The sequence below is a fragment of the Dermacentor andersoni genome, chromosome 8, assembly GCF_023375885.2.
Source record: "Dermacentor andersoni chromosome 8, qqDerAnde1_hic_scaffold, whole genome shotgun sequence".
Classification (NCBI taxonomy): domain Eukaryota; kingdom Metazoa; phylum Arthropoda; class Arachnida; order Ixodida; family Ixodidae; genus Dermacentor; species Dermacentor andersoni.
In genome coordinates this window covers 112,126,374-112,138,395 of record NC_092821.1, presented here as the reverse complement: position 1 = coordinate 112,138,395, position 12,022 = coordinate 112,126,374, and the positions used below count along the sequence as shown (strand labels likewise).

Here is a 12,022-nt window from a genome sequence, read left to right as displayed (position 1 = left end):
TTTTCGTGGTATTGCGTACTCATATCTCCACAAGCTATTGCAAGTATGGCACTTCTGAAGCTATTTAATTAGTTCTATCATTGTGCTAGTTCTACTGCTGAAAGGAGACTGTTAGGGTGTAGTGTATGTACTAAACATACATCTCATCGTCTAGCGTAAGTAGCAAGCATATATAATCTTGCCAAAATAACTCACCTTTCCAAAATTTACAACGCCCTCGTCCACCGTCAGGCACCTTTGTATTGCCTCAGTCATTCTAAGTACATATCCCAAATCCTCTTGTCCACCCGTGAACCCCGATCCACCGATGTGTCCAGCGACCAGTAAATGTGGACGTGAATGCATTCATTGCAAAAAAATTCCTACGTTGTACAATGCTTGTAAAGTTACTTGATAGCGAAGCTTTCTGTGCCTCTTCCTTCGACTTTCCCACTGCGGCTGCTGCTGCTGCCGTGGCTGCTGCTGTCTGGCACACCGGGCCGGGGGGTGGCTTAGAGCGTGTGTATACATGACGGGAGCGCGGAACAGACGAAAGGCGACGGGAGGAGCTCATTTGGACCCCACCGCGTCGAATGTGCATGATACCTTCTGGAGCTCTGTGGGCGTCGCCACATTAGCCTCTCGACAGCTAACTTATACGTGACCACCCTCAAAAGCATGCAGAAACTGCGTCCCTTCCCTTTCTACAAAGTGCGAGTCCAGAGGGGACGCAGATATAACTGTAGAGAGGATGGCGGGAAACAGTCAGTTCCCACGCAAGGAAGGGGAGGTGACGTAAGAAGGCAAGGAAACCGTACTCACATGCGACAGCAGTTGTGGGGAAACTGGATAAGCTTAAGTTCAAGGTACGGTACAGTACGTTCCTACTATTTCTGAAAAACAAACACCATGCAAATATGTAAACCGGACAAATTACGCAGCGCTGCAGAAGCAGTGGCGCAATATTCAAAGCACACCGCAGGGTGCAGGCGACACTACGGAAGCAGTCGACCGTCAAATCTACGCTTCTGTGCCCGCGGTGGTAGCTTCGCGGTTATGGCACTGCTAGAAGTCGTGGATTTGATCCCGACCGCGGCAGCCACATTCGATGGGGGAGACATAGAAAACGCACGTGCATGTAAATTTTGGGACACGTTAAAGAGCATCACGGTGCCCAAATTAATCCGGAGTCCGCCACTATGGCGTGCCTCATAATCCGATTGTGGTTTTGGCACGTAGAGCCCCATAATCCAATTCAAGTTTAATACTTCTGCCACAATGCGATGTGCCATGGAATGCAATGAAAATGCTCAACCCTTTCAGGTTATGAAATAAGGCTCACAACGCCTCAAGTAGACAACTCTCCCTCAGTGTTCTGTGTACTACGCACACAAAGAGCATTGTGGCGCACCGCAAGGTGACTTTTAACATCAGTTCGCCGCTCTCGTGTTAGAGTAAGCGTTGAATAAATTAAGCTTTCCCCGTCAACATCACCGCTCATTATTGTTAATCAAAGCAACTAGCACAAAAAGTTTCGCTTACAACGATTCCAACAGTGTGTGGAATCTGCAAATTTTTTATCGTCCAATTAAAAATACCTCCTCAAGTATTCGCGGGACGAGACGAATACTAAGTCGAACCAACGAAGCACGGTGCACGCATTTTGCACGCAGCCAGGCAGGAATCCTCAGATGATGAAGTCCTAAGGAAGCTGGTGAACAAGTACCTACCAGTGGCTTTTGGCTAGGCGACAACCCGCCACGTGGATTATGGGGGCTCCGACAATCCGGAGCTCGACGCAGAGTTTGGGGTTGAAGAAGTCAGATGGGCCCTACACGATTTAATGAGAGATCGATCCCCGGTCTGGTCAAGATCATGAACAAGGCCCTAAGGAACCTGGACGACAAATCAATAGTGTACTGGACTGAGATCGTCAAGCATGTGTGGAACAGCGGCAAAGTTCCGGGAATGTGGAAGAGGGCCACACTACCCTCATTCCCAGCCCGTCAAGCCGCCACGTCTCGAACCCCTCCCCCCCCCCCCCCCCCCCCAATCTCACGCCCATCTTGCACACTTCGTGTGTGATCAAGGTGGCCAAGCACGCAATGCACAACAAGGTCTCCTGGTACTTGGAATACAAGAACGTCTATCTCCACACTATGATAGGCTTCAGAGCAGGCGTTTCGATGCAAGACGTCATGAGGCTGATCAAGGATCAGGTCATCAATCGCAACACAAGAGACAGAGAGCCATACTTGGGCTGGACTTGGAGAAGCCTTTCGACAACATCCTACATTTCTTTGTCTTGTGAACGATTTCGAACTTCGGTTTGAGCAAGCACTTTCATGACTTCATGAGATCTTTCCTAGCGGACAGAGAAGCCATCCTCCAAGTGCGAGATGGTTCTGGAGGGACGCCACAGGCGTCAGTCATATCCCCGACCCTGATTAACCTCGCCATGTTCAGTCTATCGAGAAAACTCTCCAAAGTCGACGGTATTAACCAAACCTTATATGCAGACGACGTCACCATATGGTGCACCGGTGGCAGCAACGGACGCTTAGAGGCTGCGCTTCAAGAAGCAATCGAGGTCACAGAAGTGTACCTGAGACCAACCGGTCTCCGATGCTCGCCGCGGAAATCGGAGCTACTATTGTACAGACCCAAGTGGAGGGGCCCCATACCAAAAGGCTGGAGGCCTGTAGATGACATTGGCATCACTCCAACGATAAGTGAGGACTGTCCCATCCCCAGGGTGAGCTCTTGCTGGGTTCTGGGTATGACGATCGAAAGGAACGGCTCCAATAACCTGATGGTACTGAAGCTGATCAAGAATACGGGCAATGCTATCAGGTTGACGAGAAGGGTTACCAGCTGGCACCAAGAACTGAGCGAGGACAACCTCGTGGCATTGGTTCATGCTTTCGCGACGTGTCACTTTGCCTACATCGTGGCCATGTACAACTGGCCGAGGCCGGAACGAGACAAGCTGAACGCGTTCATCAGAAAGGTGGTCAACAGAGCCCTCGGGCTTCCCATGTACATGAGCTCGGAGTGACTGCTCCATCTAGGCATGCACAACACGCTAGAAGAGATAGCGGAGTCACAGGAGAAGGCGCAGTTTGCTAGACTGTCTATCACCAGTGCCGGCTGATACATCTTGAGAGATTTGAAGTTCCCCCGACGCAGATCAAGACCCGTTTCAGCAGCCTATCTTGAGAATAGAAAGAGCGCATTACCGATGCCCTCAATTCCTGAGGATGTGCACCCTGAGTACAACGTGGGCAGACGAAGGGCTAGGGCTAAAACCCTCCTGGAAGAAGTCGTCGCATGCACCCGTACTTGTTGTTTTGTCAATGCAGCCCGGTACCCCCGTCGGAAAGGTTTTCGCTACAGTCAGCGTCGACCAAGAAGGGAAAATCACAAACCCCTCGATGGTCCCGCCGACGGCGGCCAATGGTGAGGAACAGGCCGCAATAACATTTGCCCTGCTGGATGACGGGAGAACGACGATATGCTGCGACTCAATATCGGCGGTCTTAGCATTCGCCAAGGGCACCATCTCGAAACCTGTCTCGTGGATCCTACGGCACAAGGAAATGAAGTAACACATGATCGTCTGGTTCCCCGGTGCCATGGGATAGATCAAGGGCGCGCCGTCCATCCTCAACGAGTCGGCCCACAGAGCTGCGCGGAGTGGTCGACTGCGTAGCTACCAGGTGGCGCGGTGCTTAGGTTTTGGAAAATAGGGATCTAGGGATCCCTTTGCCTCGCTGAATGAACTCACAAAACGCTTTTACCTGGGGCGACAGAAGTGTCCACCGCCGCACAGTCAATTGAGCGAGGCTAAGGCATTGACACTCAGACTCTTGCAACTCGGGGCATACCCTAGCCGCGCACTCTTACACCGGATCTATCCCGAAATTCAAAGGTCAAACACTTGCGCGCTTTGCTCAGACTTTGCCAACTTAGAACACATGTACTGGGGGTGCCGCGCTTTACGGGGTGACGAAGAAGTTACGTCGTCCAGATAGGAGGCTGCCCTAAGCAGTGCCAATTTTAAAGCCCAACTTTGTGCAGTCCTACGGTCCCGCGACGTGGCGAAGAGGCCAGGCTTTCCTGTCTCTACGTGGGACAGAACAAGCGGCCTGCTACGTGCTACTGCACCTTACGATGGACCTGAATAAAGCTTTTCCATCCATCCATCTGTAAAAAATCGCGTATATTGTTACGTGCTAATCGAAGACGATGATGTCGAACCTTGGATTTAGTCGTACGTGCCCATAAGCGGCCATGGCTGATCTGATGACGATGACGTGCCTTGCTTGATGTTGGCTTGCTTCGATGCTGACTAGTATTTGCTAGCCTTGTAAATAGTTTCCTTACTGTGCCTCCACGTAACATTTATTTGGTGGAGGTGCGGAGTACTTCTTCAGATGACGGAGCTTCGCAGTGGACGCCACCTCGAATGTACTCCGATGCCTCCAGGTAATGCCACGTCGCCGCCAGCTACGCCTGCAACCACTGCCAAGTTTATCACCCTCGCACAGCTCCGCGATCCCGGGACATCTTTCGGGGCGAACAGCATTGAGGAGGATGAATGGCACAGCATGTAAAAGCGAGTCAGCAAACAGAATGGCTGCGATCCAACTATGGTGCTTGCAAACGTCATATGCAAACGTCCCGCATGGTTTCGGACCCACGAGGATGATCTCATAAGCTGGAAAACGTTCAAGCAGCAGCTTTGCGGCATTTTTGGCAACCAGTTTCGCCGACAGCTTGCCTCCAAGAAATGCCCGGCGTTACGCTCTCTGAGGCCAACTGAGCCTTACTTGCCGTACATAAAGGACGTACTGACCTAGCGTATACAAGCTGACCAGACGTCCTAGGCTGAGCAGATCTCCCACCTTTTGAGAGGTATTGCGGACGACGCTTTAAATTCGCTTGTCTTCACCTATGTGACCACCGTTCGCAAAGTGATCAAAAAATACCGGGCATCGTCCGCAGGGAACTTGACGCCGCTTATCCGGCTTCTTATAATCCAGCAGTGAATAATGAGGAGGGGACACGGGACACAAAACGGTGACAAGGACAGGCGCTGTTATAAACCAACGGTACCCGACAACCACTGTTTCATTGATCCAAGCCGTTGTTCACCAAGAATTTGCGAAGCTTGTCCTCTGCTCTACTGTGTGCGCCATGAACAATCCTGACGCCGTACTAGTTTCCGAGGACAGGCCTCATCGCGGACCGTACATGCTTCATCGTTCCAGAAACCCGTCGGAATCCGGAACAACCGCTAATAAACCTAACTGCTTCCGTTGCTGCCAAGCTGGGCACATTGCTCGCTATTGCCGCATACAGTGGCTCTCCCACTCCCATAGCCCATTTCCCGTTACTCTGGTTTCTACCATACTGCAAGCGGCTATATCCGCCCCGCACCGAATCCTCTACACCCAATGTCCGCGAGAAAGGTACCCGCTACGCCCAGTCGCCTCCGCCGCATGGCCATCCATCTCGTTCACCAGCTCACCGCCCCTCTCCTTTGCGGTCATTTAGCCGCCGCTTTTTACGGAAAACTAGAATGTGCAGCTTCTTAAGGTAAAGCTGCACTGTTGACCTTGACATAAAATCCTCAGATGCCCTACGTGCCCACCGGAACATTCTTGTAGTCCACTTCGACAGCGTCCCGGTCCGAGCTTTGGTTGATACTGGGGTGCACGTCTCTGTTACGAGTGCCAGCTTTCGTCATCGCGCGAAGATCCTTACACCTCCCACGACCCGAGTCGCACTGTTATTGATGGAGCGACGGTCGCTATAGTGTGGATGTACGCAGTTTGTTACCGTTGCTGGCCACTAGGTGGTTGTTAATTTTACGGCCGTCGCGCAGTGCCCTCACGACCTCACACTTGGATTTGATTTGCTTTCTGTCAATTCCGCTCTGATTGATCGCTCCTCCGGTGCCCTCGGTGTTGAACTACCTTACCTCTGTAAGGCAAGCGACCAGCCTCACCCGTCTCGCTTACATTGCACTGATTTTCTTCGCTTACCGCCTAAAACAGGGCCATATGTCGAATTGTCATGTTTGCCAGCTGTTGCAGATGGCGACTACTACTATACGACTCTCACTGACGTCCTGCTCACGCACAATGTCGCTGTATCCTACAGGGTATGGAGCAATACGACAAACAGAACCTACCTTCCTCTTGTGAATTTTGGCTTCACTAAGCAATTACTTGCAGAGGTGCTTTCCATAGCCCACATCTTCGTCTTGCAAAACCTTCAGCTGGAAGCTCTTGCAATGGATGTTACGTGTGCTCAGAATGGCACTCCGATGCCGGCAACTTGTGGTAGCCACAAAGTTTGCACCATGATCACCAGTGACCTTCCACCTGAGCGCACTAAAGCCCTCAGATGTGCTGTCGAGTCGTATAGAGATATTTTCGACCTCGGTAATCGGCGATAATGTCAGGCGTCCATTTTGCGCATCGCATACAAACAGGCGATGCCAGCCCTGTTCACCGTCGCCTCTATCGAGCGTCTGTGTCTAAGGGAAACGTCATCGAGCCGTAAGTCAACAATATGCTTGTGAAGACCATTATCACGCCATCGTGCAGTGCGTCCCCTGTTGTTTTAGTTAAAAAGAAGGAAGGATCGTGGCGCTTTTGTGTAGACTATTGCCACTTCAATAAATTACGATGAAAGACGCTTACCTGTTACCTAGACTTAATGATGTTCTTGATTGTTTGTATGGTACTGCTTACTTCTCTTCTATCGAATTTTGATCTGGATATCGAACTATTGCTGTGAACCCAACGGGCCTAAAGAAAACGGCTTTTTTAACTCCTCATTTCCTTTACCATTTGAACGTCATGCTTTCGATCTGTGTAATGCCCCAGCCGGATTGAAGCGAGTGATGGGCCCTGCTTTATGGGTTCGAGTTGCACATATGCTTGTGTTATTAAGACGACATAAATGTATTTTCGCATGCGTTTGATACAGACCTCAAACGCCTCTCAGCGATTCTTCTGAAGTCGGTCACAGCGATTCTGCCGTGCCGGACTTCAGCTGAATTCATCGAAGTGCCATTTTGGCTGTCACCGCATGGCGATACTTGGCGATACTTGGCGCGACCAGCGTACAACCAGACTCAGAGAAAGTTGGGGCCATGAAATACTTTTCTGTGCCCAAGTCTGCCAAAACTGTTCGCAGCTTTGTCGGGCTCTGCTCCTATTTTTGCCGGAATGTGAAGAATTTTGCAGTAATTGCGAAACCGCTCACAGATCTTAAACAAGACGCCCTTTTTACTTGTGGTTCCACAAGCTGCGGCTTTTTACGAGTTAAAGAGCCTGAAAACTGGCCAGAATTTGTTGTGAGACGTTCTTGGAAATAAAATGATCATGATTTATAGTGACAAGAATGCGGCATGCTGTTCGTACTCCTACTCGTACATACTCGTACACTGCGGCCACGCAGTTAGGGGGCGGTCGGATGCCGGTCAGCGTGTACAGTTGATGAGGGCTATACTGTTGGGTAGAGTATAGGCGATCGTAAGAGAACAGTTTGTCGTCGTCATCGTCATTAGAGTCACTGGTGTCGCTTCCGTTGAGGGTAGACTCCCAAAACTCTGCTGTGAAATTCTCAACGTCGGTCGGGTGAAGAGAAATGTCACTGATGTTGCTTATAGTCTCGACCAGCCATGGCTCGTCCGGACCAACAATGTCCGCAGTCGCAGCATCATCGGCAGAAGGAGGAGAAGTGGTGGTAGTACATTTCTTTGGGTTGGGCGAAAGTTGATATACATAACGATGCTTGTCCAAGTTGATGTCACATTCTCCTTCCTTGCATGACACGCAAATCATGCTTTGGCGTGCATTTGGTATGTCAATTCTAGGCACGTGCCTAGAGGGACGGCGGGCACAAGTCATCTCCCAATTGTCATCAATGGGCTCCCTTCTCAACTCCACAACGAAGTCTCGATCCAACACGGCAGGTGAGATATACGTGATGTAGAGAACTAGTGGGCGGTCGCAGCACGCAAGCATTTTTCTTGGGTCCATCCACGAATCGCTCGCGAGCACTTGCAGGTGCACTTCTTGCGCCCCGGTAGTGTTCAGTGCGCTCACAAATGCGTCTTCGCACATTAATTTGTGAGCGCGAGGCATGTGGATCTCGGGAATTTGCGTGCACGAAAGGACATTGATAAATTTCGAGAGCAAGTCTTCCGATCGGATCTGAACTCTGCTAAAGTCCAAGCACGATATCTGCTGAGGGGTGAGGGCAGTCAGCACATCGAACAATCGCTTCTCCAAGTAGGGCCCGACCGAGAAGCAGTCGCGCAGTTGAATGCGCAGTTGCTTGGCATGCTGGCTACCTGACACCACATTCTCCAAATAGAGCAACAGAGCGGCGAGCCCTTCTCGGTTGGCCACACTCATCCCCAAAGATCTCACGCGTTCGGTCACGCTCTGAATGCATTGCACCATGCCGACGGAAGACATTGCATGCAGTCCACTCAGGTCCAGGTCGGTCGCGCTCTTGATTAGGCTGCACAGCGCCGTTCTCTCGCGAAGGTGATTCTTCCCTGCGGAGGTCGGCGACCGCTTCAGGGTGATCAGGTCCGGGTGGGACTTCTGCTTGTTCTGCTGTTGCCGACGCCTGTGCTTGCGAGGGGACGCCGGGAAGCACACTGGCTGTGATCTCCAGTCTGTTGACTTCGGAGAAGCAGCACAGAAAGCGCACTGCATTATTGGACGGATCGCTGCAGTGCGCCAGTTCCAGGTGATTCACCTTGAATGGTCCTCGCCTCTCCATCTTTGCGCAGAGGTATGCGCTCGTAAGCATACAGGTGTTGACCTCCAAGCGCCCCACGCAGCACTGGCCATGTCGGGCGAGCACCTCGATGAGCGCCTCACTCTCGGATGCCAAGTCAAGCCCGGCTGGTGCCGAACAGAGAGTGCTGCAGTTTGCGGGAACGACCGTACCGTTGGTCCGGACGATGTCCACCAGGTCCGCCCCGGGATAGTGGCTCAACTGGAACCTAACGCCGAGCCGGAAGGTTCTCTCCGTCAATATAGCCAGAGATTCCAGTTTCTTGAAGTCAGAGCATGAACTTAGAACTGACTCCATGGTGATGTGCACTCGCCGATGGAGCAGGCTCAAGAGATATTGCTGAGATATTCGCCGTTGATGCTCGCTCGCTTAATATCTTGAATACTTCTTAGAAGCATGCGGTGAATAGCATTGGAGAAATTGTGTCTCCTTGTATTACCCATTTCTTTATAGGTATTTTCCTACGTTTCTTGTGCAGAATTAAGGTAGCTGTGGAATATCTCTAGATACTTTCCAAGATATTTACGTAAGCGACCTGTACTCCTTGCTTACGTAATGCCTCCATGACTACTGCTATCTAGACTGAATCAAATGCCTTTTCGTAGTCTATGAAAGCCATGTGGAGAGGCTGATTGTACTCTGCGGATTTCTCCATTACGTGATTGATGACATCGGTGTGACCCACTATAGAATATCCCTTCCTGAAACCTGACTGTTCCCTTGGTTGACTCAAGTCCAGTGCTCCTCAAGTTTCAGTGCTCCTTCTCGTTTTATAGTGAACGGTGGAAGTAGGGGGCGCTTTAACATCCTGTGGCCCATCGTCCAATCAGGTTACTGCAGGAAATATAGAAAAATAATTCATAATAATAAAACAAGTGGGCGTCCTGTTATTGAAATCCCAACTTCCGCGCCTGGGCGCTTAACTTTCGATAACGGAACATCCTGTTAACTCACCCATACCGCACCTTAACTTCCGGTTATCTCACCGTGCCTGGGCACTTAACTTTCGATAACGGAACATCCCGTTAACGCCACTGTGTGGAAATGGGAAAAAAAAATCACAACAATAAAATAAGTGGGCGTCCTGCTATTCAAATCGGAACGGTGTCCACCCCTTCCTGCCCACTCTAGCTTTCTCCGTGCTAAGTGGGAAAAAATAAATCACAACAATAAAATAAGTGGGCGTCCTGTTATTTAAATCGCCCATTCACCCCTACCGCACCCTAACTTCCCGTTACCTCATCGCGCCTGGGCGCTTAACTTTCGATAACGGAACATCACGTTAACGCAACTCGGTGGAAATGGAGAAAAATAAATCACAACAATAAAATAAGTGGGCGTCCTGTTATTCAAATCGGAACGGTGTCCACCCCTTCCTGGCCACTCTAGCTTTCTCTGTGCTAAATGGGAAAAATTAAATCACAACAATAAAATAAGTGGGCGTCCTGTTAGATCCCAACTTCCGCGCCTGTGCGCTTAACTTTCGATAACGGAACATCCTGTTAACGCCATTGCTTGGAAATAGGGAAAAAATAATTCACAATAATAAAAAATTCTTTGTTAATTTCAAGTCATGAAAGAGGGGGATCATTAGCGCACATGGGGGGGAGTACATGCATGCAAATTAAAGCATGCTCATGTGCACCGCAAATGATGAGACGTAATTATGGTGAAAAAGTTTTTTCTTTATTTATTTTTTAAGGACACGACGACGTGACGGTGGGTAGCACACATACACACTTACATACATACACACAAGAAAGACTCACAAACCAGTAAGTGGAGAGTCCTTGCGGCAAAATCTTGGTGCTTCAGATGTAGTCAATGAGATTACTGTACGTAAGTCGGCGATTAATAAGTGCAACATAATTATTGCTTAAAACCACAATCGCTATATTATTAGACATTGCGCTTTATTCTGTGCTTCGGAAATCAAAAGCTCACGCATGGCTACGGTAACACGCGGAACTGGGTATCACGAGTAAAGGCGTCGTTCGGTTTTCGATCCGATTGGTTTCGTTTTGAGTGGTCAAATACCAAAGCAGTTGGACAGGAAACCAAAAAAACACGTAGCTATTACAGCTAAAATCATTTAACGCTTCGGAAAACATGAATTCCATGAACATCGACTTGATAAACAACACGCTACTTTCCCACAGTTACGGTTGCACGTGTCGTCTGCTTCCCACTAATGTCGGCGTATAATCGCTATCGCGCTTACCTACCATCGCATCACCGTTTTCAGCATGCTTCCAGACAACTACCCCATCTACACTCCAGATAGCGAAATTCTGATCAAAAATGTTTCTCGACGTTCCCCATTACCACTCCACAACTGGCCGGTAAGCTTTCCATTCTATTAAAAGAAATAGGTGCCATAAGAATTCCTTCTAAGTACCTTTAACCACACTCCTCACAACGCCCCCCCCCTCCCCCCATTTTGGCCTTTTTCGACCCTTCAGCCCAAATCGAAGTCCGCACTGACGCGAGTGTTTATGGAATAGGCGCTGTCGTTGCCCAACGTCAGCATGGAGCAAAATGCGTCATCACTTATGCCAGTGGGCTGCTGTCCGCATTGGAGCGAAATTACTGAGTTAGAGAAAGTGTGTGCCTCGCTCTTGTATGGGCAGTTGAAAAATTTCGCCCTGATATTCTTGATTGTCCCATACTGTTCACCGTAGTTTCCGTCAACCATGCCCTCTGATGGCTCACCTTTTTGAAAAATGCTACAAGTAGACTCGCTCTCGCTCGATGGTCACTGCGCTTGCAAAAGTACACCTGCACAATCGGATAAAAGACAGGGAGCCTGCAGAATGATGCGCTTTCTTTGTCCCCCTACGATGTTGCTGACTGCGACTTTTTGCGCATTGAATCCCCAGATTGCGTCTTTTCCGTGAGGAAGTTGCTTAGCATCGCCGACGAACAGCATAGGGATGCCTAATTGCGAGAAATATTTGAGCGCCTAGAATTATCTCCTAGAGACTCCTCTGTGCTCATGTTCTCCCTGAAGGATGGTACATTACATCGGCGTAACGTGCGCCCTAACGTTCGTAACTTCCTCCTCGTTATACCATCACACCTGCGCTCCGCAGTTCTTCGTGAGCTTCACGAAGCCCCAACCGCTGGCCACCTTGGTGTTAATCGCACACATGACCGCGTGCGCCGTCGCTTGTATAGACCTGGCCTCTGTCACTTAGTGCGGCGTCATGTC

The 12,022-nt window shown here is 49.9% G+C and overlaps 1 long non-coding RNA gene across 2 annotated transcripts in view; it reads left to right on the top strand.

Annotated features, from left to right (window-relative positions):
• The window catches only part of LOC126529216 (uncharacterized), a 530,839-nt gene that overhangs the window by 505,096 nt on the left and 13,721 nt on the right, over positions 1-12,022 (top strand). The gene's annotated exons all lie outside the window — the stretch shown is intronic.